Source organism: Sorex fumeus, unplaced genomic scaffold, assembly GCF_029834395.1.
Source record: "Sorex fumeus unplaced genomic scaffold, SorFum_2.1 ptg000122l, whole genome shotgun sequence".
Taxonomy (NCBI): Eukaryota; Metazoa; Chordata; class Mammalia; order Eulipotyphla; family Soricidae; genus Sorex; species Sorex fumeus.
The window spans coordinates 3,077,172-3,102,083 of NW_026606179.1; the positions used below are offsets into that span (position 1 = coordinate 3,077,172).

The 24,912-nt window shown below is 51.6% G+C and overlaps 1 protein-coding gene across 1 annotated transcript in view; it reads left to right on the plus strand.

The window, feature by feature from the left end:
- The window catches only part of EPN2 (epsin 2), a 78,847-nt gene that overhangs the window by 9,333 nt on the left and 44,602 nt on the right, over nt 1–24,912 (plus strand). Inside the window, exon 2 of the mRNA XM_056135745.1 lies at nt 2,894–3,201. The gene's annotated coding sequence lies outside the window, so the exon portion shown is untranslated. The remainder of the gene's footprint in view (nt 1–2,893; nt 3,202–24,912) is intronic.

The following is a 24,912-nucleotide window of genomic DNA, read 5'->3' on the forward strand; positions in this document are numbered from 1 at the left end:
TCTGTGTGTGTCTGTCTGTCTTTGTGTGCGTGTGTGCACATGTGCCCTGTCCTGGGAGACACTGCTCAAAGCAGTGAGGACTAAGGTGATAACTGGCTTTGAGGAGGCAACCTTCTTGGGACTTGCTGGCAGTTGGGAGCAGGGTGACTCTTGAGAAGTCTGTGCGGCCTTAAATGCTTTGGGAAGGGCTGCTTGGCAGGGGCTCCTGGCACAATGGCATCATTGTGTGGGCGAGGGCCAGACTAGCTTCCTGAGCTCGGGCACATGCTGGAACCAGCACATGGGTGCACATCCGAGCCTGCTTCTTGGGGAGGTGGAGGTGATGCCCTGAGAGGCGCAGTTGTTCCCTATTGTCCCTGCAGGTCACAGGGTCTGGGGAGCTGTGGGAAAGGTGGGGGGGAGGTGGAGTCTTAGGCACCAGGTGGAGATGACCCTGGGGCACTGCTAGGCGTGGTCCCCAAACCCAGCTTCCCCAGGCCATAGAGGAGCCAGTACTATCTTGGGGGGTATGAGCCACACCTGACCATGCTCAGGGGCTGTTCCTGGCTGTGTGCCCAGGAATGGCCCCTGAGGTGTTTGGGGGCCCAGGGATGGGGTGGTAGTGGTGCCAGAGCCAGGTCACAGCTGCCACCACATCAAGACTTGGTGCTTGTTGTGATCATTTGAAGGACTCCTGCTGGCTTGTGTGGGTTGACAAGTTAAATGTCTTCTGGGAGCTTCCGGGAGTCCCATGTATTAGGTGAGAGAATATTGGCATCAGAATCCGAATGAGCGAGGAGGGGCAGGAACTAGGGCCCTGAGTGTGGACGGACTGGAGGAAGGGGAGGCAGTGACTGGGGGACAGCGGGAGTTGCCCCATGCTCAAGCTGGCTGTGAACCCGCTTTGGGAATGGGGCTAGTTGTCACAGGCAACTTAGCAAGGCAAGGCGACCAGCCCTGCCTAGAGGCCTCCTGGTGTCAACCCCCCTCCTCGCTCAAGCAGTTAGGAACAGCTTCTTTCCTGTGCCTGATCTGAATGACTATAGCAGACACCTTATTTTTGGGGTTGGTTGTTTGTTTTGTTTTGGGGCCACACCCAGTGATGCTTAAGGCTTATTCTTAGCTCTGTATTCAGGGATTACTTGGGGAACTTGGTGCCGGGAATTACACCCATGTCAGGCTTGTGCAAGGCAAATACAGAGCCAAGAGTAAGCCCTGAGCACTACCTGGTGTGGCCCGACCCATAACCTGCCCCCCCCCCCCCCCCCCCCCGTACTGAGCACGTGTATTGTGTGTTACAGCTGAGAGTGTATAGATATTAAATGGGAAATTCTTTGTAGTTGTTTTTTGGGGGGAGGGGTACACCTGGCAGTGCTCAGGGCTGACTCCTGGTTCTGTGCTCAGGAATCTCTCTTGGTCAGACTCGGGACCATATGGAGTATGGGGGAACAGACCCAGGTGGGCTGCGTGAAAGACAAGTGCCCTACCCACTGTACTCTTGCTCCAGCCCCGAGAAGAGTAAAGTCAGTTCTGTCCTCAGTATGGTCTGCAGCAAAGTGTGGTTAGCGGTGGAGGTGGGGGGGGGCAAGTGATGTCAGTTCCCCCAGGAAGAGAGAATTTGAGAATGAATTTGATGACATAGGAGTCTTCAGAGGAATTGATGTATAAGTGCAGTCTTGAAGGAGGCTGGGAGCTTGGAGTGGCTGGGCCAGTTGAGCAGGTAAAGTGTTGCGTTCCAGCTGAGAAAGGGTAAGAGGAGGGTGCCATGTGTCTGAGGCCAGTGAGGGCTCCATGGTTTGAGTGGGGCTGTGGTTCTGATAGCATCTTTTATTCTGGTGCTGAGAGGCGGAGCGCCAGGCTCTGCAAGTCCCTCTGATCGGAGCAGCTCGGCTTGAATCTGACATGGAGATGAGGAAGCACATTTGCTGTAGCTCTAGCTCCAGCTGGCCCTGTAGCTGTTTTCAGAAACTGAAGAGAGCCCAGCTCTCAGGGCTGGAAGAGCAAGAGTCTGCTTTGGCTGAGGGTGAGGGGCTAGGAGGTCTGTCCTTCTTTTTGTCCGTTAGAGAAAAGTTGATAGTCCCGTAGGCAAGGCTCTTGCTTTCATATGGTGGACTCGGGTTGGAGCCCCGATTCCTGGCATCTGGTCCCCCCAGCACTGCCAGGAGTGATGCCTGAGCACAGAGCCGGGAGTAAGCCCTGAGCACTACAGGACATGGCCCCCAAATAAAAATCACGTAAGAAGAGAAGGTGACAAGGGTTCTGACCAGTTTCAGTTTCCCAGATTTCAGGGGACAGTTATCTGTGCTGACACTGGTAAACAGATCCCTTGGGAGCAGAACACCTGAGCAGGTCCCCTGTTCTGAGAAGGTCATGAACAGATGGTAAGAGTAAGGACCCTGATGGATCACTTTGGCCACCCCTTAGGAGGCTCTCCAGTGTCTGGCGTGTGTTGGTGCTGAGGCTGTGGCCCCGGACCTCTCTTCAACGAAGCTAGATGCAAGCTGCTGGGCTGTGAGTCAGAATCGAGGGCGAGAGTGAAAGGTTTCTCTCTCCTTTGGTTTTTAGGGTCACACCCAGGGGTGCTCAGGCTTAACTCCTAACTCCATATTAAGATTACTCCAGGCAGGACTGGGGGAACATACATGGTGCCAGGCATTGAACCCTGGTTGACTACATGCAAGACAAGCTCCCTACCTGCTGTACTATTACTCTGACCCCAGTCTTTCAGTTTAGTTTAATTTAGAATTTTGGACCGTATCTGGCAAGGTGCTCAGGGCTTACTCCTGGCAGTGCTTGGGGGACCATCGGGGGTGTGGGGGACGGAGCCCAGAGACAGTTGCTTGCAAGACAAACATCCTGCCCACTGTACTATTGCCCTGGCCTCAACCTCTATTTTTTTTTCCTTTTTTTGCAGTGCTGGAGATAAAGCCTTGGGCTTCCCGCATACGTGTCAAGTGTTCTACCACAGAGCTACATCCTCAACTCTTCTCCCTGTTTTAAGGTCAGCTGCCTTAGAAACCTTAATTCCATCTGCTACCTGAATTCCCCTTTGTCACCCAACTGGGATTAGGATGTGGACATTTTGGGGAGGCCATTGTTCCGTCGGTCACAGTTGCTAGCAGGAGAATCAGGAGATCTCGCATTGCGCTCCAGACTTTCAGCTCCGTTGACGAATCAGAAGGCTTGGCAGCCAGGGACCGGGCTGTTGCCTGGCAGCCGCGGGTCAGTGCCAGTGTGGGTGCTGTCTCTGGACGGGCTAATGCTCATCAGCTCTCCACAGCTCGCTTCTCCCCTGTGCCCCGTCACTTCCCTCCACGCTTGGCTCTGCTCTGGGGACCCAGTGTCTCACACCGGTGCAGATGTGGCAGTATCTGATGGTTAGGTTGGTGCACTTGCTCCCCTCTCTGGTGCCCTCCCTCCGTGACCCAGCCCCGCTGGCAGCACCATGCCTCTTCTCCTTAAGCCCCTCTTCCTGACGCAGGGCCCTGCATTCCAGAGCATCTCTGATGCTATTTTAGTGGAATTGTTTGGATTGGAACTCTTTGCCTCTTGTCCCCGTCTTTTCTGGCACCCAGTACCAGTACATTCTGATTCCTTTCATTGTATGTTTTCTATTGGCATTTGTGAAATTTAAGTCTTTATCACGCATGACTAGAGTGATCCATTGAAAGCCACCACCTCAGGGAGCTGGGGTGTGGGCTCAAAGGTCTGGAGTGCATGCTTTGAATGTGGGAGGCCCAGGTGGGAGGCATGTGGTCCTCCAGTGCTACAAGGAAAGTGACCCCTGAACTGATGAGTGTGGCCCCCAGACCAAACCAAGTAGTTTAATGCTGGAAAATGGCGTCCTATATGAAAGGTCTGGCTCTCAGGGATGCCAGGGACTTCTCTGATGGTTCTTGTTTCCTTTGATAGTCAGACCTGCTTCCAGGCTGCTCTTTGAGGGACACACCCTGGTTCTCAGTGCCAGATGACCATGACTGGTGGTTGAGGGTGGGCATTGGCCTGGCTCAGCACTGGCCTCGGGCTCTGTGGTTTCTCCTGAGTTCTGGGCATGGTGTTCCTGGCCAGAATTCCTCCAGCCAAAGATACAGGTCAGGCCAGTGCTTTTGTTTCGGTGCTGGTCTGCCTGTGGCCTTCACAGCAGGGGCTGGAGTGAGGTCAGAGGCACTGTTGTCGGTGGGAAGTTGGTTTGGTCACTTGCTCTGTGTGTGCCGGCTTTGCTTTTCATTAGGCGTCGATTTCCATTAGGAAGCTAGCGGGTACCCTAGAGCTGACTCAGGGGCACCTCAGTGACTAGTCCACAAGACGAGGTGTGTGGCCTGCAGCCTGTGGGTGGTTATTGATGGTGAGGAGTGGGGGAACACACTGCCCCACTTCCTGTTGTGTGTCCCTTGGGAGGGAGGGAGGGGGACTTTGATCTCAGGCCTCAGGACAAGGGGAATCTGCCCCGTGGGTCTGCTGTTCCTGTCTGTGGAAGTGTGAGGTCTTTTTGCTTAGCCTGCAGGGAAGCTCAGCTCAGAGGCAGGCTTTGTCCTTGCTCTGGCGGGGTCTGTACCTCGTCCCTCCACTGTTCTGTAGCCCGTCTGTCTCCCTGTGGCTGACTTTCTCTGAGCCATTGATTCTCAGCTGATCCAACTGGACTTTAATTACTTGGGAGATCCTTTTAAATTTTATTTTGTTTTGGGGTCACACCTAGTGATACTCAGGGCTCAGTCAGGGCTCTGCACTCAGGATCACTCGTGGTGGTGCTCGGTGGACCATATGGGATGCAAGGTCCACCTGTTCTATCTCTCTGGCCCTTAATATTTTTTTTTTTAATAGAAAGGTTTATTGAAAAGTAGAGGTTTGGAAAGGGAAGGAAACTCCCCAATTGGGAAGGAACTTAGAATAGGACTAAGTTCCAGGGTTCTTTTTAAAAGTGCAGATCCTTGGTCCCTGTTGCCTTTTGGGTTGTTAAGAAATTTGTTTGCTTGCTTTTGGTTTTGAGCCACACTCAGTGGTGCTCAGGGGTTATTCGTGGGTCTGCACCCAGCAATTACTCCTGGTGGGCTCTGGGAACCATATGGGAAGCCATACAAGGCAAACACCCTACTTGTTTACCTTATACGATCTGGCCCATTGCCTTTTATTATTTATTTATTTATTTTTTTCCAATTCATGGACCTGGGTTTTCGCGTGACGGCGGGCGGGCACTGCAGCATCCCGCGGGCCACCCATCAGGGGCACGCGTCCCCCCAGCCCATTGCCTTTTAGTGTTTTTTTTTTTTCCGCTTTTTGGGTCACACCTGGTTGATGCAGGGGTTACTCCTGGCTCTGAGTTTAGGAATTACTCCTAGCAGTGCTCACGGGACCATATGGTGGGGTGCTGGGGATTGAACCTGGGCCGGTCGTGTGCAAGGAAAGCATCCTACCTGTTGCCCTATCGCTCTGGCCCGTATCACCTTCTGTTTTAATTGTTCTGGATGGGGCCATGTTCTCAGTATGTTTCCTTGGAGATTTGATGTATGGCGAGCCAAGGGTGTGCGAGTTACCACTGGAGCCATTTCACATCTTACTAGCAGACAGGCAGAGACCCATAGATGGATGGACATGGGGAGAAAGTCAGACTGTGGTCTGAGAAAAGAGGTTTTCCCTTCCAGTGGTTTCCTGCCCATGACAACCACTGGGCAGTGCTGAGGGGCTTCTTGTCCCAGAGTCATCAAAGAGCAACTTCTAGACCAGATGCCCGGATACAGGGTTGGTTGGATCCCTGTGAACAGCCACGTCCCCTGGGGTTCGGCCTGCCCAGGAGAGATGGGTCGCCCTGGGCTGGAGCTCACACTCACCAGGGTTCCAGCTCCAGCATGGCCCTGACACTGACAGCTGTGTCCACAAGTAGACAGACAGACAGGCACCGGCTGCCTTGCTTTGTCCATGTGGCAGGGGGAGGTGGCACTTGGACAGATGTGTCACATCGCCGCCCCCAGGAGCCCGTTTGCGTTTGTGTGCTGCGTCTCATGAACATCTGGTGGATATTTAAGAAATCCCTTAGTAGAGATTTCAAGGCTACTATGAAAGATTTTGTTTTTCATTTAGAAGAGAAAGAGGATCCATTTAAATTTAAAGGGTGAAAATGTCCTATGAAGAAGAACACACTTATTTAACATACTGACTTCCGTACCCGATAATTTGGAAAAATAAATAAAAACTTTTCCATGAGGTTCATAGAAATAATTTGGTACCAGTCAGCCTAAGATTTTTCTCTTTGAGTGGAAAATGTGGAAATATAGTTTTTGCTGTGGTCTTCCTTTCTTTTTTCCTTGCTTTTTTCTTTGGGCCTCACCAGGGTGTTCACAGAACTTACTCCTGGCCCTGTGCTCAGGGATCACTCCTGGTAGGGCTTTGGGGAGCTGAGTATTGAACCCAGGTTGGTGGCATCAAGGCCAGCACCCTATCTGCTGTACTGTTTTTTTGTTTTCTGCTTTTTTGAATTCAGGAGCATTATCTTGTTTGGCATCTTTTGACCCCTGATTCAGCTCAGGGGGAAATTTCCAGACAAACATCATCTCTTGGAGAGCCAGAGTCTTTCTTTTCCCCTTGCCACTTTTGTTTTTCCTTTATATCTTGCCCTGTTCCCTGGTTAATAGAGGCCGGGCTGGCTGGACCAGCTAGAGCCAGGGAGCTGAGTTCCAGGGGAAAGGCCAGGCAGTGCCTGGGGTGAGAGGCAGCTGCTTGCCCAGATGGGCCTGGAGATGGGGGCTCTTCCGGCCCGGATGTCTGTGAAAAGGCCAGGTGCTCTGTCACTGGCATCCAGGACCATCCTTGCTGACCTTTCGTCATTTTTTGGGGGTGGGGATGGTAAACTAACTGGTGATCCTAAGTCTCTACTTCTCGAGGTATTGGGGGGGCCATGAAGTGCGGGGGATGGAACCCAGCGTGCCCCCCACCCCCATCCTTTGTTCTAGTCCTTTGAGCCCTCTCCATGGCCTTTGTTCTCACCTCCTACCTTCCCCACTCATTTGTAGGCAACCTTCCTTTTGCGTGGGCTGTCCCTTGCCTGCTGCTCACCGCCTGCTGCCTCTGCTGAGTCTGGCCTGTGCCTCCTAGGCCTCCCTCAGCCGTCTCCTGTTCTCCCTGCTTCCTGCAGACAGGGGTTCCGTGTGATCCGTGGATACCCCCAGCCTATGCTGCTCCCTGACTAGTGCAGGTGCTGAGGCTGGGCTGCTGGTGCAGGGCGGTACACTGGAGCTTATGCTTGCTCCGACCTCCCAGCACCTGAGAGGTACAGGGCCGTGCTGAGAGCTGCCATGGGGTCGCTGCCCAGTCCAGGGGACCGGGCGGGGTGGGGGGAGCGTGGGAGAAGGAAGCTTCACACCAGCCTGCATTGTGGGTTAGGAGGGGAAGACTCCCGGCTGCTCTTGGCGAGCTGGCGGGAGGGTTCCTGGGGGCCACATAGGACTTTGTTTATAATGTAGCCCAGAGATTTAGCATGTCAGTACTTGGAAGATCATTGTCATTCTTTTAGCCTTAAAGTATTGTGAAATTGTTCTTTATGTGTTTCTTTGGTTCTTTTTCAATCCCTCCCCCTAGGTACAGAATGTCAGTTAAACTGTTTTCAACATACCTTTTCCTGGTGACCTCAGGGGGACTTAGGGTCCCTGTGCCTTTGGCTCAGCCCTTCTGGAAGGTCTGAGGATGTGCTGTTGCTCAAGCTCTGGGTTGGTGGACACCACTAGGGCTTTCCCCGGCATTCTTTGGGCCTCCAGGGCTGGTCTGGTGGTGCTGGGCAGTGGGGGCTGGGGTCCGTACCCCGGGATTAGCACGGGTCCTGCACGTGCAGAGCCTATGCCCCTGCTGGTTGCCCACTCCCTGGCCCTCAGCTTGCTTTTGATGGTGTGCCCCCGAGGAGTTCCCTTGCTTCCGCACCATTGCCCCTTGCCCTCTGCACCATTTCCATTTGTGTGCTGGAGCTTGTGGAAGCCCAGGGACGTTGCTGGGTCAGAGGTAAACACCTGCACATTGCTAGGTAGGTCTTGCCAGATCGCTCTCTGTAGGGGCCTGACCAGGTTGCACACTCACCAGCTTGTGTGAATGCCCATTTCTCCAGCCTCCCCCACAGGGTGTCAGCTGCTTGGATTCTTGTAAATCTGACACAGGAAAAGTGTCTTTCTATGTGGTAGAATTTGTATTTTTATTTTCTTTCGTTTTTTGGGACACCCCTGGCTGTGCTCAGGACTTCTAGCTCTGTGCTCGGGGATCACTCCTAGAGGGACCTGACCATATGGGGTCCAAGTTGGCCATATGCAAGTCAAGAGCCCTACCTGCTGTACCCCCACTTCATCCTTTTTTGTTTGTTTGTTTTGGGCCACACCTGGCAATACTTACGGGTTACTCCTGACCCAACTCCTCAGGAATCACTCTTGGCAGTGCTTTGGGGGCCATATGGGATGCCGGGACTTGAATTTAGGTTGGCTGTGTGCAAGGCCAGTGCCCTATCCTCTGTGCTATCACTCCAGCTCCATTACTGCATGTATTTGTGTGTGTGTTTGTTTTGGGGCCACAACCAGCAGTTTTCAGGGGTTACTCTTGGTTCTGTGCTCAATAATTACTCCTGGTGTACATGGGGGACCATATGAGATGCCAGGGATCAAACTCAGGTCAGCTGTGTGCAAGGCAAGCGCCCTGCCTGCTGTGCTATCTTCCTGGCCCATCTTCATCCTTTCCCCCCTCCCCCCCTTTTTGTGTCACATCTGGCGTTGCACAGGGGTTACTCCTGGCTCATGCACTCAGGAATTACTCTCGGTGGTGCTCGGGGACCATATGGGATGCTGGGAATTGAACTTGGGTCAGTCGTGTGCAAGGCAAACGCCCTCCCCGCTGTGCTGTCACTCCAGTGCCAGCTTCATCCTTTTTAAAGGCTAAATGGTATGGACATGCTACACATTAGTCTTTTTCTGCTGAGGGACAAAGTTGTTTCTACTCTGGCTTTTATAGCACTGTTGCTGTGAGCTTTGCTATCCAGGTCTGTGTGTGGAGGCTTTCCTTACTCTTGGGTAGTTTGGGGGACTCATCCTGACAAAACCTTCCACCGTTAGCTCCGTATTGGAAATGGGATATGGAGCAGTCGTGGTGCCACCCTGCAACCCTTCCCTGTCCCCTGGACTGGGAACTGAACCCTCGTCCTATAGACTGAGCAAGTGCTTCATTTTGTGTTTCTTTTATTGATTTTGTTTTTGTTTTTGGATCACATCGGGCTGTGCTCAGGGCTTACCCTAGGCTCTTGCTCAGGGATTACTCCTGGAAGTGCTCAGGGGATCATAGGCAGTGCCGGGGATCAAACCAGGGCCGTATGCAAAGCAAGCCCCTTAGTACCTGGGCTGTATCTTTGGCCCGCACTGACTTGTACAATGTTGGGCAGGAGGAGAAGGCCCAGAGTAACAGTGACCAATGCATCAGCCTTGCAAGTGTCCCCACATGCTCCAAGCATGAGCTCAGCAGTGCTGTTGTTTGGGACCCTAGTGCCACAACAAAGTGCAGTTTCTACTGAGCATCAGTCAAGTGTGTGCCCTCAGCAAGCACCACAAGCTTGTGGTGGGCACCAGGACCAAGTATAGGTGACATGTCGTCGCAGCAACGGGAGAAGAAAGGGAAGGGAAACTTGAAATAAGCGAGTAAAGTGTTTGAAGGGTCTTGGGTTGGAGCTCACTGGTAGATTTGTGTGCTTTGCATGTATAAAGTACAGGATCAGAACCCTGGCACTTTCTTTAAAAGAGCATTATTTTGTGGGCCAGAGTAATTGTACTGTCATAGTAGATCACTCGCCTTGCATGTGACTGACCCAGGCTTGACTCCCGACACTATTCACAGTTCCTTAAGCCATGCTGGGGACGATCCCTGAGTGCAGAGCCAGAAGTGAGCCCTGAGCACTGTTGGGTGTTGCCCAAATTTCCCACCCCCACTTTCAAAATTTGGGCTGGGATTTTGGGCCACTTCTGAAGGTGCTTGGGGGCTTTGGGTCACTTTGGATGGTCTCTCAAACTGTAGTGCTGGGGATTGAACTGGGATCAACTGCGTGGAGTCAAGAACCTTGACCGTTGCCAGTCTCTCTGGCCTCAAAAAGGTTACTTTTTGGTAAAATGAAGTGAGAGAATGAGACACATCACTTCTATTGTGCTTTATAGAAGGGGATGGGATAATGCAGGACTGTCATAGATCTGGAAGGAGCTGAATTAATGGATCTTCCTGGACAGTTACTTGGTGGAAAGACTACATCTTCCAAAGACTGTCTTTTGGGACTAGGGATCTGGCTCAGTGGTAGAGCACTTGCCTGCCTGTGTGAGACCTGGAATTTGATTCCTGACACTGCAGAATGCACACAGACACATACACGTGTACACACACACACACACACACACACGCACATGCACATATACACACACATACATATGAAACAAATGGCAAAGAAAAGTGTCTAAGGATAACATAGCACTGGAGAAGAGGACAGACCAGTGGAAGTAATGGTAAATTGGCTGAGATTTAGGAGGGGATCGTGTGAATTATTATAGGCAGTGTGGCACAGGAAAGGAGTCCAGACCTTACCTGTCTCTGCTCTTGCTTGTCACGTCTTCTTTCTTACCCTTCAGATGCCTGCTCGGCAGAGTTGTCACCCAGAGTAGGCGCGCAGTCCATGACAGCGACGCCTGAGCATCTGACCAGTAGCAGCCAATCTGTGCCCCTGGTTGAGTAGCTCCGGCTTGCCCAGGCCCTGGTTGTGTGCAAGGCCCGCCCTGTTCTGGTGGCCTTGTTTTCCCCAGACTGACCGCGGAGAAAACTGGTTAAATGTGGAGGCATGTGAGCAGTTCTTCCCAGCCTCTGAACAGTGGATTCCGAAACCGGAGGGATTTCTAAGTCCTCAGAGATTGGCTGCTCTTGGACTGGTCTGCAAGCTGGAAATGCACCCCCTTATTATTTCTCTAAACAAAGCAGGACAATGGCACTGTGAACATTGTTTGAATAAGAGCACTTGGCGAATGGAGATAAAACCAAGAGGAAAATAACAACTTTGATTTCTTTTTGGTTTATGTGTTTTGACTTTTGGCAACATACTTCTAGTCTTTTAAGAATTAGAAAAATTATATGGTATGCAGACTTCTGTTTGTTTCAGCATGTTTAATTTAGTGTGAAATTGACTCAGAAATCGACCCCCCCCACTCCTTCTTTGCCTCTTTCCCCCCAATTGGGAATCAGCTTGCTTCCATTCTGCTTTTCTGTTCGGGGGTGTGAATCGGTCTAATTCACAGTAAAACCAGAGGTGTCCCCCGAGTTCACAGAGCTCATTCATGTCCATTTTCTTGTGGACCCTCACAGGCTCTATTTCCAGAGGCAATTCAGCTAGTCACTGAGAGGTGGTGGAAGAGAGACCAGCTCTCCACTGGACTTGGTCGTTTTGGTTCCTCCCTCCCTCTCTTTCCTTCCCTCCCTCTCTTTCCTTCCCTCCCTCTCTTCCTTTCCCTCTCTTCCCTTCCCTCCCTCCCTCCCTCCCTCCCTTCCTATTACAACTCACAGTGCTCAGGGCTTACTTTTGGCTTTGTGTTCAGGGATCACTCCTGGTGGGTTTGAGGAACCATATGGGGTGTTGTGGATACAACCGGTTGACTGTGTGTAAGCAAGTGCTGTACTCAACTGTACTATCACTCTGGTCCCTGATTTCTTTCTCTTTTCTTGGTCTTTCCCAGTTCGATACCTGGGGGTTGCTTCTGGCAGTCTCGGCAGCTTATGGTACCAGGGATTGAACCTGGAGCTCCTGCATGCAGAGCTTGTACCCCAGTCCTCGAACTATCTCTCTTGCCCCTGAGTTTTTATTTATTTTGGTTTTAGGGTCACGTTGGCTTTGTGCTCAGGGATCATCTTGACAGTTATGGGGGGCTGGAGATTGAGCCTCGGTCGGCCGCTTTTCACGGCCTGTACTATCCCCCACTCAGGGTGACAGTGCCCAGGGGAGTGTCTCTGGGTCCTTGGTTCAAGAGTGGTCAGAGGGGAGAGTACCGGAGTCTGGGCACGCACCTGAGCAGATGCAGCTGGCACTCAGCCCTGTGGAGCCGTTCATCCCGCAGCAGATGTGTGCCAGGCCCTGTGCCAGGCCTCGCGCGGGCAGCAGCGCAGACAGTTGGGGCCTCTGTCCGCCTGAGATGCTGCAGTCCAGAGGGCGTGGGAGGAAGGAGGCCAGATGGAGGGAGCAGCCTGGTTCTGTCCGGGGGCTGCAGGTGCTGGGCGCTCTCCCTCGCTCAGAGCTCTGAGGGAGGGAAGTTGTGGGTCTGTAGAGCTGGGGCTGCTCTCGCCCTTGTCCTGAGCCTGGGGTGAGGGATGTGGCCCCCACCGCTTCAGTGTATGGCCTTGGGCTGGCATCATTAGAGGGCGCTCTGCCCGCTGCCTGCTGCTCTGGGGGCTGGCGGGTGGGTAAGCGAGCATGTTCCTCTGCCCCGCGAGTGCCATCCTCCCCCTCTCCTGCCACTCTTCTGGAACTTCATTTTTTCAATTTTTTTGTTTTTTGGCTGAGGTGGGGTGGGGTGGGGGGTGGCGCCTCACCTGGTAGTGCTCAGGGCTCACTCCTCCTGGCATTTGTGCTTAGGGGTCATATGTGGTCGGCAGTGCATAATTCAAGTGCCTTAGCCCCATGCTATCTCGCTAGCCCCCGCCAGCACTATTGTCTGAAAGAAAACTACTCCTTCCTGCTTCTTCACTTTGGGCTTTTCACTCTTCCCAGCTCGGCGTCCCGTGAAGGGCGCCCCAGTCCTCTTGCTGCTCCCCTCCTCTGCCTCCTCCCACACTGACCTTTAGCTGCCACGGGTTGAGTCTCCGGCCTTGTTTGTTTCTCTGCTGCCCTTTCCCATCCCAGAGTCAGGTCTTGTCTGCTCATCACCTCAGTGGTGTCTTGGTGATCTTCCTGTTCACACCCTCGGCCCTTCTGCCTGGTGGTACTCCTGTGTGCCCTTAGTCAGGTGGTACTCCTCTGCTCTCAGTTCAAAACTGACTCTAGTCTAGCTCCTTCTCTGCATTATCCCTAAAGTAATTTTTTTTTTTTGCCTTTTGAGTCACACCTGGTGATGCTCAGTGGTTACTCCTGGCTCTGCACTCCGGAATTACTTCTGGCAGTGCTTGGGAGACCATATGGGATGCTGGGAATCGAACCCAGTTCAGGTGCATGCAAGGGAAACACCCTCCCTGCTGTAGTATGGCTCCAGCCCCATCCCTAAAGTCACGGTCACGGTCATGGTCCTCCCGTTGTTCATCGATTTGCTCGAGCGGGCCCAGTAACGTCTCCATCATGAGACTTGTTACTGTGTTTGGCATATCGAATTCGTCACGGGGAGCTTGCCAGGCTCTGCTGTGCGGGCGAGATACTTGCGGTAGCTTGCCAGGCTCTCCGAGAGGGGCGGAGGAATCGAACTCGGGTCAGCCATGTTGGCAAACGCCCTACCACTGTGCTATCCCTCCAGCCCTACTTTTTTTTTTTTGCTTTTTGGGTCACACCCGGTGATGCACAAGGGTTACTCCTGGCTTATGCACTCAGGAATTGCTCCTGGCGGTGCTCGGGGGATCATACTGGATGCTGGGAATCGAACCTGGGTTGACTGCGTGCAAGGCAAATGCCCTACCCGCTGTGCTATCATTCCAGCCCCCCTAAAGTAACTTTAATGGTACTAGTTTTAATAGTTCTTGGGCTTGTTTGTTTTACTTTTGGGGCTGCATCCAGCAATGCTCAGAGGGCTAGTCTCAGATCAGGAATTGGGGGTCACTCCTAGGTGTTCTTGGAAAGTCCCGGCCTTCCTCATGCAAAGCATGTCCATGAACCCTTTTAACTATCCTAGCCCTCACTTGAATACTTCTTTACTCTTAAAAAATGCTGTAGTACTGTGCCATTTCTTCACAATGTTAGAGTTATCTTAATGACCCAGCAATTCTACCCTTTGACATTCTTCACCCAGCAGAACTGAAAATAAGTCTCTGAGAGAGCTTGCACGTGAGTGTCCACAGCCGCATTTCCCACCAAATTATAGCTCCAAGAAGGAAAATGACCCCAAATGGAAATAGCCCATATCAGATCTCCAGCCGAAAGAGGGTAAACAGAGGGTGGTGTATCTGTGTATGGGAAGTCACTCTGCCATGTAAAGGAATGAAATACTGATGAATAATGCAACGTGGATGAATCAAACTATGCTGATTGAAGAAGCCATTCACAAAAGGCCACGTGCCATGTGTTTACATGGATATAGGTAACAGGCATATCTGTGAAGCTAGTGGGTGCCAGAGGCCACTAATATTCACTACTAATAGATGCAAGACTGCTTTGGATGGTGGGGGGGAGGAATGGCAATATTGTGGAATTAGTTGTAATAGTTGTGTAACTTTGCCTGGCACGTGGGCAAGACTTTCTTGCCCGCGTGCCAGGCTGTCTTCATCGGGGCCCCTCAGATGGGGCAGATTGAGTTTCCCTCCCCGCCCCAAGCAGAGCCCTGGCAGCCACAGACCTCCAGTACCCAGCCATAGCTATGCTCAAGGCCACTCTCCACATGCTCGGACGAGCCTCACACTTGAAGGAACCGGCAGAGGAACCCAGGTGTGTGGGACCCAGGACTGAGATCTCTAAGCCTGCTCAGATCGGGACTGGGCCTCCTCCACACAGATCCCCCATTCTCCAGTAGCTAGGCAGTTACACCCTCAAACTGCCCCTGGCGCCATGTAATCCCATCTGTGGCCAAGATTCGAGACTATAAAACAAAGCTCCTGGAAGAGAGTGACTGCATATGCAGCCACGTGCCCTCTTGTAATCTAGGTCTCCTTCTTGGAGAAACCGGCAAGCTACCGAGAGTATCCTGCCTGCATGGCAGAGCCTGTCAAGCTCCCGTGGTGTATTCGATATGCCAAAAACAGTAACAATGATGTGTCTCATTCCCCTGACCCTGAAAGAGCCTCCAGTGTGGTACCGTTGGGAAAGACGAATAAGGAGAGGCTGCTAAAATCTCAGGGCTAGGATGAATGCAGACGTTACTGGTGTCTGCTTGAGCAAATGGATGAGTAACGGGATGACAGTGACAGTAACAGTTGTGCAACATTTTGAATGTACTTAAAATACCACTTAATTGTGTACTTAGGCTGTGTGAATTTTCCCTCATTAGAAACAAGATTGCCTCCCCCACATACCAGTAATTACATCTACTTTCATACATATTATATTTCTTAAAATGGATATTTGTGTTTATGATTTTTTAAATTTAATTTTTGGGCCACACCCAGTGGTTACTCCTGACCCTGCACTTAGGAATCACTCCTGGTGGGGCTCAGGAGACCATATGGGATGCTGGGATCGAACCCGGCTTGGCTGTGTGCAATGAAAATGCCCTACCCGCTGTACCTACTCTGATCCTTGTGTTTCTATTTAAAGGCAAATTAATTTGTAACCAAATCATATCCCTGCTTATAGTAAGAGTTCATTGAGTAATTTTTTAAGTGATTGCTGACACATAGCAAGTGCTCAGCATAAGGATTTTTTTGTTTTGTTTTGTTTTGGGCCTTACTCTCCATGATACTCAGGGTTTATTCCTGCTCTGCACTCAAGAATTGCTCCTGGAAGGTTCAGGGGGTCATATGGGGTGGCTGCATGCAAGACAAGCACCCTACCTGCTGTATCATCCTTGTGGCCCTCAAGTCCTATAACATGCGGAGAACCTTTCAGTCCCCTGTCCCACCCTCCTCCCAGCCCTTTAGTTCTGAGTTTACGCATACTCACCATCTGGGCTGCAATACCCGTGGGTGCCCACTGCCTTCATCCATCCCTCTCATGCTTCATTCTTCAGCAGCATTGTTTCAGTATCTGCCCCACCGACAGTGCCCACACTCCTCCCCAGCCACTCCTCATCTCCAGAGCTGCCTGGAGCACCCGCTTGACCCTTGGATGCCGGGTCTGTCTGTGGTTATTTTATCTTGAGTCCAGGCTGAAAGCCATGTTTTGTGCTTCCCTAAATCCCTGCACATGTTTACATTGTCCACACACAGTATTTGAAGAACCAAATCAGCTATTATGTCTAGATTGCTCTGTAGTGATCAAGTGGTGTTATGAAGTAAGACAGCAGATGTGTATATTATCAGCAGATGTGTGTATATTATGATGTGGACCATACCCAGAGGTGCTCAGGGCTTACCTGGCTCTGTACTCAGGGATCACTCCTGTTAAGACTCAGGGAACCACATAGACTGCAAGGGAGTGAAACCGGGTCAGCTGTGTAAGGCACATGTCCTCCCTGCTAGCTGTTCCGGCACTCTGGCACCTCCTGCTGGAGCTCACGGGCCTTATGTGGTACCAGAGATGAAACTGGGATCAGCAAGTGACTTACCTGCCGTACCAACTCTCCAGCCCCCCCAGACTACTTTTAAGGGGTCTGGGGATGTGGTTTAACAGTCAAGCACTTGCTTTGCATGCATGAGACCTGGGTTTGGTCCCCAGTACCTCTAGAAGAACAAAAACTTAAAAAGTTTACATTTTTGGGCCATGGAGACATCACAGTGGACTAAATGCATGCTTCTGTATATGGGAGACCCAAGTTTGATCCCTGACACTGTATGTTCTCTTGAGCACTGCCAGGAGTGATCCCTAAGCATAAACTAAGTGTGTGTGGCCCAAAAACAACAAAAAGACTTACTTTTAAAATACAGCACAGGGTGTATTTGTATTCAGCTCCTAGGAGTATACTCTAGAAAATCTTTGTACCTGTGTTCCAGGAGATGTGTACCTATTAGTACTATTCTTGAGAACAACAACAACAAAAAAAATCTGTGCGTATTTCAGACACCCATTGATAGGAAAATGGAATGGGAGGGGAGAGTGTTAACACCAGCCATGTACACAGAAGCGCGGGTCGCCAGAGCTAGAGGTGGGTTTGGGAGCATATATGAATTGCACGCATGGGTCTCAGAAATAGTATTGGGTGACAAAAGACAATTATGAAGACTATAATACCTTTTTGAGTTTTATCAATTTGTGGTAAAGTTCTTTTCTGTTTGTTTTGGTTGGGGGGGCACACTTGGCGATGCTCAGGGGCTACTCCTGGCGGTACTTGGGGGACCCACAGTGCTGGGGAGTAAACGGGTTGGCTGCATTGCAAGGCAAGTGCTTTACCTCTGTACTGTCTTTCAAGCCCAGTGGTAAAACTAAGTTTTAGTCCCACTTTTAGGCCACATCTGCAGTGCTCAGGGGCTTACTCCTGGCTGTGTGCTCAGGATCATTCCTGATGGGGCTGGGATGACACTGTGGTGCTGGGGATTAAACTGTGGTTGAGTGTGTGCCAGGGAGGCATCTTACCCAGTGTAATATTTCCCCAGCCCTGTGTTTCACTTTTAAAGCACGGGACAGAGAACCCAGAACCTAAGGTGTTGGCCTGAGTGGAACAGGGGGGAGAGGAGGGAGCCCTGGCTGGACATGGTGGTCGTGGTCTGGGTCTGAGGGCTTACTCTGTGTTTTCTACACATGTTCTTCATTAGGTGCTCAGCAGTGCATTATGACTGGCTCCTCCTTTATTATTTATTTTTCTTTTTGGCCCACACCCGGCTATGTTCAGGGGCTACTCCTGGTTCTGCACTCAGGAATTACTCCTGGTGGTGCTTGAGGGACCATATGGGATGCTGGGGATTGAACCCCAAGTCGGCTACATGCAAGGCAAACGCCTACCTGCTGTATTATTGCTCTGGCCCCTGGCTCCTGCATTTTGGGGTAGACCCTGACATTTAAGAGTTAGAGGGAACATTTCCTCCTAATGTATCCAGTCAGTATTGCAGAGTAAATAAAATCCTGGGACTGTTTCCAGCAGAAGGAGGAAGGAGGGAAATTATATTTTTATTCCGTACCAAAAAGGGAAGTTTACCTTTTAGCTTTGGGACCAGCTTTTTTTCTGAGTGGTGCTTCAGATGACAGCAGCTGTTTTATTCGATATTATTTATTTGGGGTGTGAGAGGAAGGCATGCCCAGCAGCTCTGGGGGCCACTCCTGTGGGAAGTGTGGGGATTGTTTTTAAAGGGCCGGTGGGAGGGCTGGGTGAGGTGGGGGTGGGGAGCACCCTGCAGGGCCCCCTGGGGTTGCGCCTATGCTCCATCCCCAGCTGGATGGCCACAGCTCTTTGGAAAGAACAGCGTCAAGTTCTCAGATTGCCAAAGTTGGAGTGGTTTAGCAGAAGTCACTGTCTATCGCCAAAGAGGCATCGGTTCTTTTTTTTTTTTCAAGTGAAAATAAACATTTATTCCTGTGAATGTTGAAATGAGACATTTCTTAAGGATGTGAGTTCTGCAGAGCACATTTGGAAAGACAGTGTTGTCTCTGTAGCTGGTTCCCTTCTTCCATCCTGTCTGATTCCACGGTGTTGAGTCCTGAGGCCAAGCTTCCTGTGAGGCTTCTGGAGGCCTCTCGTCCCCTCACCTGAAAGGCCTGGGAATGCCTGGTCTGCGTGGGGAGGGGCAGTGGCGCCCAGGGCGCATGTCTGTGTGGGGCTGTCAACTGTCTGGGAGAGGCGGCCTGGGAGGAAGCCATGGGTCTCTGCTCTCTCAGGCCTTTCAAGTGCCTGGACTAGAGGCCCTTTCTGGTCCTGCAGACTTGGCAAAGAAAACTGCATTGTTCTTAGGACTTTGAGCTCCGGAGTTTTCTAGAGCCAGATTTAAGAAAAATCGGGATTAAGAGGTGGGACCAGACTTTGGGGGACAAGTTTTGATCCTAGTACTTGATGGCACTGTGCTTCGGCTGGTGCTTGCTTACCCTCTTGGCTCTTCGACTTCTTCCTCTGTGAACTGATGATGATAGCAAACACATCTCCTAAGGTTGCTAGGGAGATTCAGCGGCAGGCACGGGCAACGTTTTTAGAGCGTGTCTGGTTTCAGCTTAGGACTTGCTTAGTGTCTGCTGGCATCTGCGTGGAGAACCTCTTCCATTTCCTGTTCCTCTTCTCCCTGGTGTCTCGCTGTTGCTGGTGTCAAAGCATTAGCATGTCTCTGGCTGGAGGAGGTCTGGAGCTGGGGATGCGTGGCAGGGCTGTGTGGTCAGGATGGAGGGGCTTGTGGCTGGTCCGCTTGGGAGGCTGACCCGTCTTCCCACTGGAACTTTCCTTGTGGCAGTCCTTTCTACCGCTCCCTGGGACCCGCTGAGAAGCACCTCGCAGGCAGTGTTGGCCGGGCCAAGGAGGAAGCAGCTCTTGAGATCTGCCATTTGCCACTTTTCAGTCCCTTTGCGGCAGCGGCGCTTTCTCCTGAAACCCTGGGCATTGGCTGTCATTGCTTTCCTTGGACAGAGTGGAAACAGAGGCCCAGCAGGTGCATCGGCTTGCCTGGTCCGCAGGGTGGGCAGGAGGCCTGCTGGGGTCCGTGGCTGTGTGCCGCCCTGGAGCCACCCTGTGCTGTGCTGAGGTTCATTAAGCAACCGATGCTTGTTGTTGGGTGGACAGTAAGAGCAGCTCTCCAGCTCTCTTTACCCCTGACATAGAGACCAAAAGGGAACCAAGAACTAGAAGAACAGGGGGCCAGAGCAATAATAGCACAGCAGGTAGGTGCTTGCCTTACATGAGGCTGACCCACGTTCGATCCCCAGGACTCCATATGGTCCCTCAGGCATTATAGGGTGTGACCAAAACGCCAAAACAACAAAACTGGGAGAATAGCTCTCCGGGATATAATTCTGGTTTCTGAGTCAGCGGGGTTGGGGGTACCTTTTCTTTGATATATTTTTAACCTCTTCATTCAGCTCACGTTTTTTGATTGGTTTCTGTGTGCCAGACTCTGTTCTCGGATCTAAGAGATGTGCTGAAGGTCTACTGGGCCCTTTTTCTTGGTGACTGGAGGGACGCCTGGGAATAAATAGATGAGCAAGGGTGTAAGCATGGAAAGGTCCCAGAAAGAGAGTCTGCTAAGGAGGGGAAGCAGGAACTGGTTCTGCGGGGGTGTGTGTAAACCGGGGACTAAAGGACAAGAAGAGGAACGGTGTGATTTGGCAGAGCAAGCCAGGCTCCCAGCACACGCTGCCTTCTCTTAGGAGTCTGAGCAGATTGTTCCAGTAACATGGAAAGTGAGTGAAGAGAGAAGAGTGTACAGGGTGTGGGGGCGGTGGGAGGGACACTGGGGACATTGGTGGTGGGAAAGCTACACTGGTGGAGAGATGGTGTTTGATCATTGTATGACCAAAACTCAATCATGAAATCTTTCTAACACCAAGATACTCAGGTGATTCAATTTAAAAAAAAAGGGGAAAAAACTGTACAGAGTGCATGTGGACAGGACACACTGGTCACCTCAGGGACACAGTTAGGGTGGCCCAGCTTCTCATTTGGCCTTCTGTAGTGTGGACCTGACCTCTCTGTTGGGGTCGGGCTTGATGGTGGGACAAGAGACCGTCTCCTGGCGATGCCTGGGTGTCACCTTCCTCTTGTGAGCTGCTGCAGGAGAGTCAGCGGTGACGGGGACACCCCGGCCTCCTCCCGGCAGCGCCCTACCTGCTCTGCTTGCCTGGAAGAGAGCCTGCGACTCAGCCCGTGGCTTCCGCTCTCCCGCTGGCTCCTCAGGAGATGGCCACAGCCCAGTTCTCAGCGCCACTGCCGCCACTAGCCCAGTCTAAATTAAGCATGAAATCATGGGAATTCTACAGTTTCCCATGCAGCTCTGCTCCCCGCCCCCCCTTCCTAAATGCTACAAACTGAAATGATACTGATTAAACCAGAGTCCATAGCAGGGCCTGTCCCTGGAGTGGTGGGGTGCGTCTGAAGCTGACTGGTGTTTCCTTTCTCTGTCTCCTGGTCTCTGCTGGCTTTGCTGCTTCCCTGGTGGGAGGGGGTCTTCAGACTTGCAGCGGGAGTCCTCCTTTGGACTCCCTTGGAGTCCAGCAAAGCATCTGCATCTGGATTTGTGCTGCTGGTCAGGATCATGGGCTGTCTGATCCTGGGACTCTCGGAGGGGTCCAGGCCCTGGCTGTTGTCAGAGAGGGGGTTCGTGGAAGGCTTTGGGAGAGTCCTGTCATCTCGCCATCTGGCCACAGCTTGCTCATTGTTCAGTACTGGGTGTCCCTTATTCTGTCCTTGACCAAAACTTACAGTTTCCTTTTTGCATGGTTTTTATTTTTTAATTAGAAAAATATTATTATTATTATTATATTTTTGTTTGGGGTCCACACCTGGCAGTGCTCAGGGCTTACTCCTGGCTCTGTGCTCATGGATGGATCATTCCTGGTGGGGCTCAGAGAACTGTGGGTGGTGTTAGTGAGCAAACAGGTTAACTACGTGCAAGGCAAGTGCCTTATCCGCTATACTAGCTCTCTGGGCTCTTAGCATGATCTGTCAAGAATGCGCTTTGTCTGTAAGGAGGAGGATGGGTGGTGGGATTCGAGAATTCTCTTTTTATCCTTTAATGTCTGTATGCATCTCGTTGGATGAGCTGCTGGGGTGTGTGAGTCCTGCCCTGTGCAGAGGCCGGGAGCACCACTGTTTCCTGGAGTTGTGCGGGGGAGGAAGGCTTCAGGGACAGGGCCCCAGCTCCTGCCTTCCTTCTTGCTCAGTCCTTGTTCCCCCCATCTTGCACCATGACCACCTTTAACACCTGCCAAAGACTAAATGGTGGGGGAACTTAAGGAAAAGTGAAGTCTCACAAGTCTTTTCAGTCCTTGGTTTCTGTTTTAACTTTTCTTTATTTTTGATTTTGCGCCACACCCAGCAATGCCCAGGACATAGTCCTGACTGCTAAGCAGTGCAGTCATGGCAAGCACACTGTCCCTGTACTCTCTGACCACTTTGGTTTCTGTTTTTAAAGAAATGAAGGCTGTATCAAGTCCCAGGAGTTGGCTGGCCTCTGAGTGGACGCTGTTCGGGTTCTCTGTCTAGATCTTCTTCCCTGGAATGGGTTGCCTGGTCCTCTCGAGCTTGACTGCCCGCTTGGGGACTCTTCCTCCCCTGGAGGAGAGGAATGTGCAGGAGCAGTTTATCTGGACCTACTTTATTGCCCAGAAGTGCAGTTTGTTTTTTTAGGCCATATTTTGTGTAACAATATAGAAATTGTTTTCTTTTTCTTTTTTGGGCCACACGGGTTGATGGTGAGGTTACTCCTGGCTCTGCACCCAGGGATTACTCCTGGCAGTGCTCTAGGGACTATGTGGGGTGCTGGGGGGTCGAACCTGGATCTGCTACATGCAAGGTGAGCGCCCTCTCTGCTGTACTGTCTCTCTGGCCCCTAGAATTTGTTTTCTTTACTCAGAGAGAAGTCCTTGGAATGTAGAGGTCCATGTTCATCTAGTAAAGAGGTTTCTTTGAGGGACCCTCATTGTTTTCCTGGTGTGTGTGAGAGAAAGGACGACTTTACCCCTTTCTGTCCTCGTATGCCTGAGCCGTGGTCACTGGGCTCTGAGCTGTTGCTCGCTTGATCTGTGCAAAGTCATAATAGTCCTTTCTCTTTCGGCTGACGTGATCACTGTGGAAAAGAATGTGCCACTGTCCATATTGTTCTAACTGGGCCGTTGTCTTGTGGAGAGCTGGAGTGGTGTGGTCCCAGGAACTGCAGTCTCAGCCACCCTCTGACCGTACTTCCTGGTTATGCTGTGATACCCTAGAACCCCAGTAGGTAGATGGAGGTATTCCTTCACTCACCGACCACACACAGGAAGCATTCAAGCCGGGTGACTAATGAACGTTTGCAAAGCATTTCACCAGTGTCGTGTTTAGGCATGTCACAGCAGCGCCTGGCACCTGGGCACTGAGTCCACTTCTGCTGTGACTGCACTTGGGGACAGTTTCCAGGAGATTCTGGGATGCTGGAGCAGGAGGCTGTGTTGATGTCATTCGGTAGGAGAGGGAGCTGTGTCTTGCTTCCCACAGCTATTAATCTGCCTGGACAGGGGTTGGCCCCTTGTGCGTTCCCCTTGTGCCAGCTCACACTTAGAAGAGGCTGAGTGAACAGGAAGTGTAGCGCCAGCACCAGTGTGTTACACCCATGGAAAGTCACTGAAGGCTGCTGGGGAGAGAGTCTGAGCTGACATCTGGGGTGGGGGTTTTAGTTTCACTCACTGCCTAGCAGTTTGGGTCATGACCACATGGTCACAGTCAGATCTGGGTCTCTTGGGTGTCGGGTGGGTGGAGACAGTCATGCCCGTTTCCATAGTTGGATTTGGTTCTCTATACTAGCCCTGGGCGCCACAGACACGGGACAGGGTACATCTCTTCCTTCACATGTTGCCAGCTGGATTGTACAGCTGGGGGCTGTCATCAACCTTGTTGTCAGTGCGCCCCCACTAAACTTCCCCTACCCCATCCATTCTCCCTCCCAGATCTTTGACCATGATCAGCAGCTCTAGATTTGGAAGGGATTTCCCCACCCAGCCTCACAGCCCTTGGAGCACATTTTTATGGAATGCTTCTTGACTCTAGGGGCATCACTTTCGCCTTGCCTTGGTATTTGATGTTTGTTTGTTTAATTTTGTTCTGTTTGCTCTTTTAGTCTATTTCCAGTCTCTGCTGGAAGGCTCTGGAACCTTAAGGAGAAGAGGCATTTCTGCTGGAGGCCTCAAGGGAGACATGGGGCTCTGACTTTTAAGGAGTGTGACATGTGGAATGTGGAGTTTGCCCAGTGCTTGCCACTCTGCCAGGCCTTGCCTACCTCCTCTTGGGTACTCCTTGCACTGGCCTGGAGGCGGAAGCAGTCGGCTCTTGGTTACATATGTGCCCAAACTGACTCACGCCACTGAAAAGTCCAGGGATAAACGGCATAAGTCAACAGATCGAGGGGCTGAAGAACTAGTACAAGGGTGAAGGCTCTCGCTTTGCACTCGGTATGGTGTATGTACCCCTAGCACTCCCAGGGGTCACTCCTGAACTAGAAATAGCCCCTGAGCACTTCTTTTTGGCCCCAAACAAACCCAAAGATACTGGTAAACCAGAAGTTCCAGGACTTCTTTCTCGCTCTGCTCCTTTTCCTCCCCTTAGCTCTCTGTGTCTTTGTCAGCTGCAGACCTGGATTAACGCCTGGCTTCTAGCAGCCTAGCACCCCTGCTGGAGTTTCAGGGTCTCATCGAGGTATCTGTTTCTCTTTCCCTCCCCTGAGGTGCTCTGGGGTTACACCCAGCTTGGTCTTGGACGTTGTTCTCCATTAGTGACTATGAGGTACAAGGAATTCAGCCCAGGCTTTCTGCCCTTTGAGCCACCCCCTGGCTTGCAGTTAGTATGATCAGGAGGATGGTGACCTGCCGCGGTGAGGGTGTGCCCATAGTACCTCGACTGTCTGAGACTGTTCCTGGTCTCTTCTCCCACGGAACACAAAGGATCTTTCCAACACGGAGAGTGTTTTGTTTAGATGCCTTTCTCCACCCCTTCCTTTCCCTCTTGTCTCTGCAACTTTGGTGGAGGGTTTGGGGGCACATCTTGGGAGTTCTGGGGGGAATGCTCCTGGAGCACTTGGCTGGATGATCCAGTGCTTGAACCTGGTGATGCCTTGTTGCCTGGCATCAGGGCTCTCTTGTCAGTGTTTAAGAGGTCATTCGGTGGTGGGGATCAAGTCCGGGGCATTGCGCATGCTTCCCTAACCCTTGAGCTATCTTCCCTGGGTCTGAAAGCAGGCATATTCTGCCACTGGGCCCTCTTCTTGACAGGGGTATTTTGAATATTGCAACAGATTCCATTTTTCAGATGGAAACACTCTTTAAAAATCTTTACTAGGGCCGGAGAGAGAAAGAGAAGGAGCTAAGGATGAAGGCATTTGCCTTGCACGTGACCAGCTTCCATTTGAACTCTGACACTGCATGGTCCCCTGAGCACTGCTGGGATTGACAGCTCCCCCTCTCCTCCCCCAAACAAAAACAATCCAGTTATTCCTGACTCTGTACTGTGAAGTGATCCCTGATGGTGCTCAGGGGATTGTGTGAGGTGCCAGGGATCCACTCTGGGTAGTTTGTTG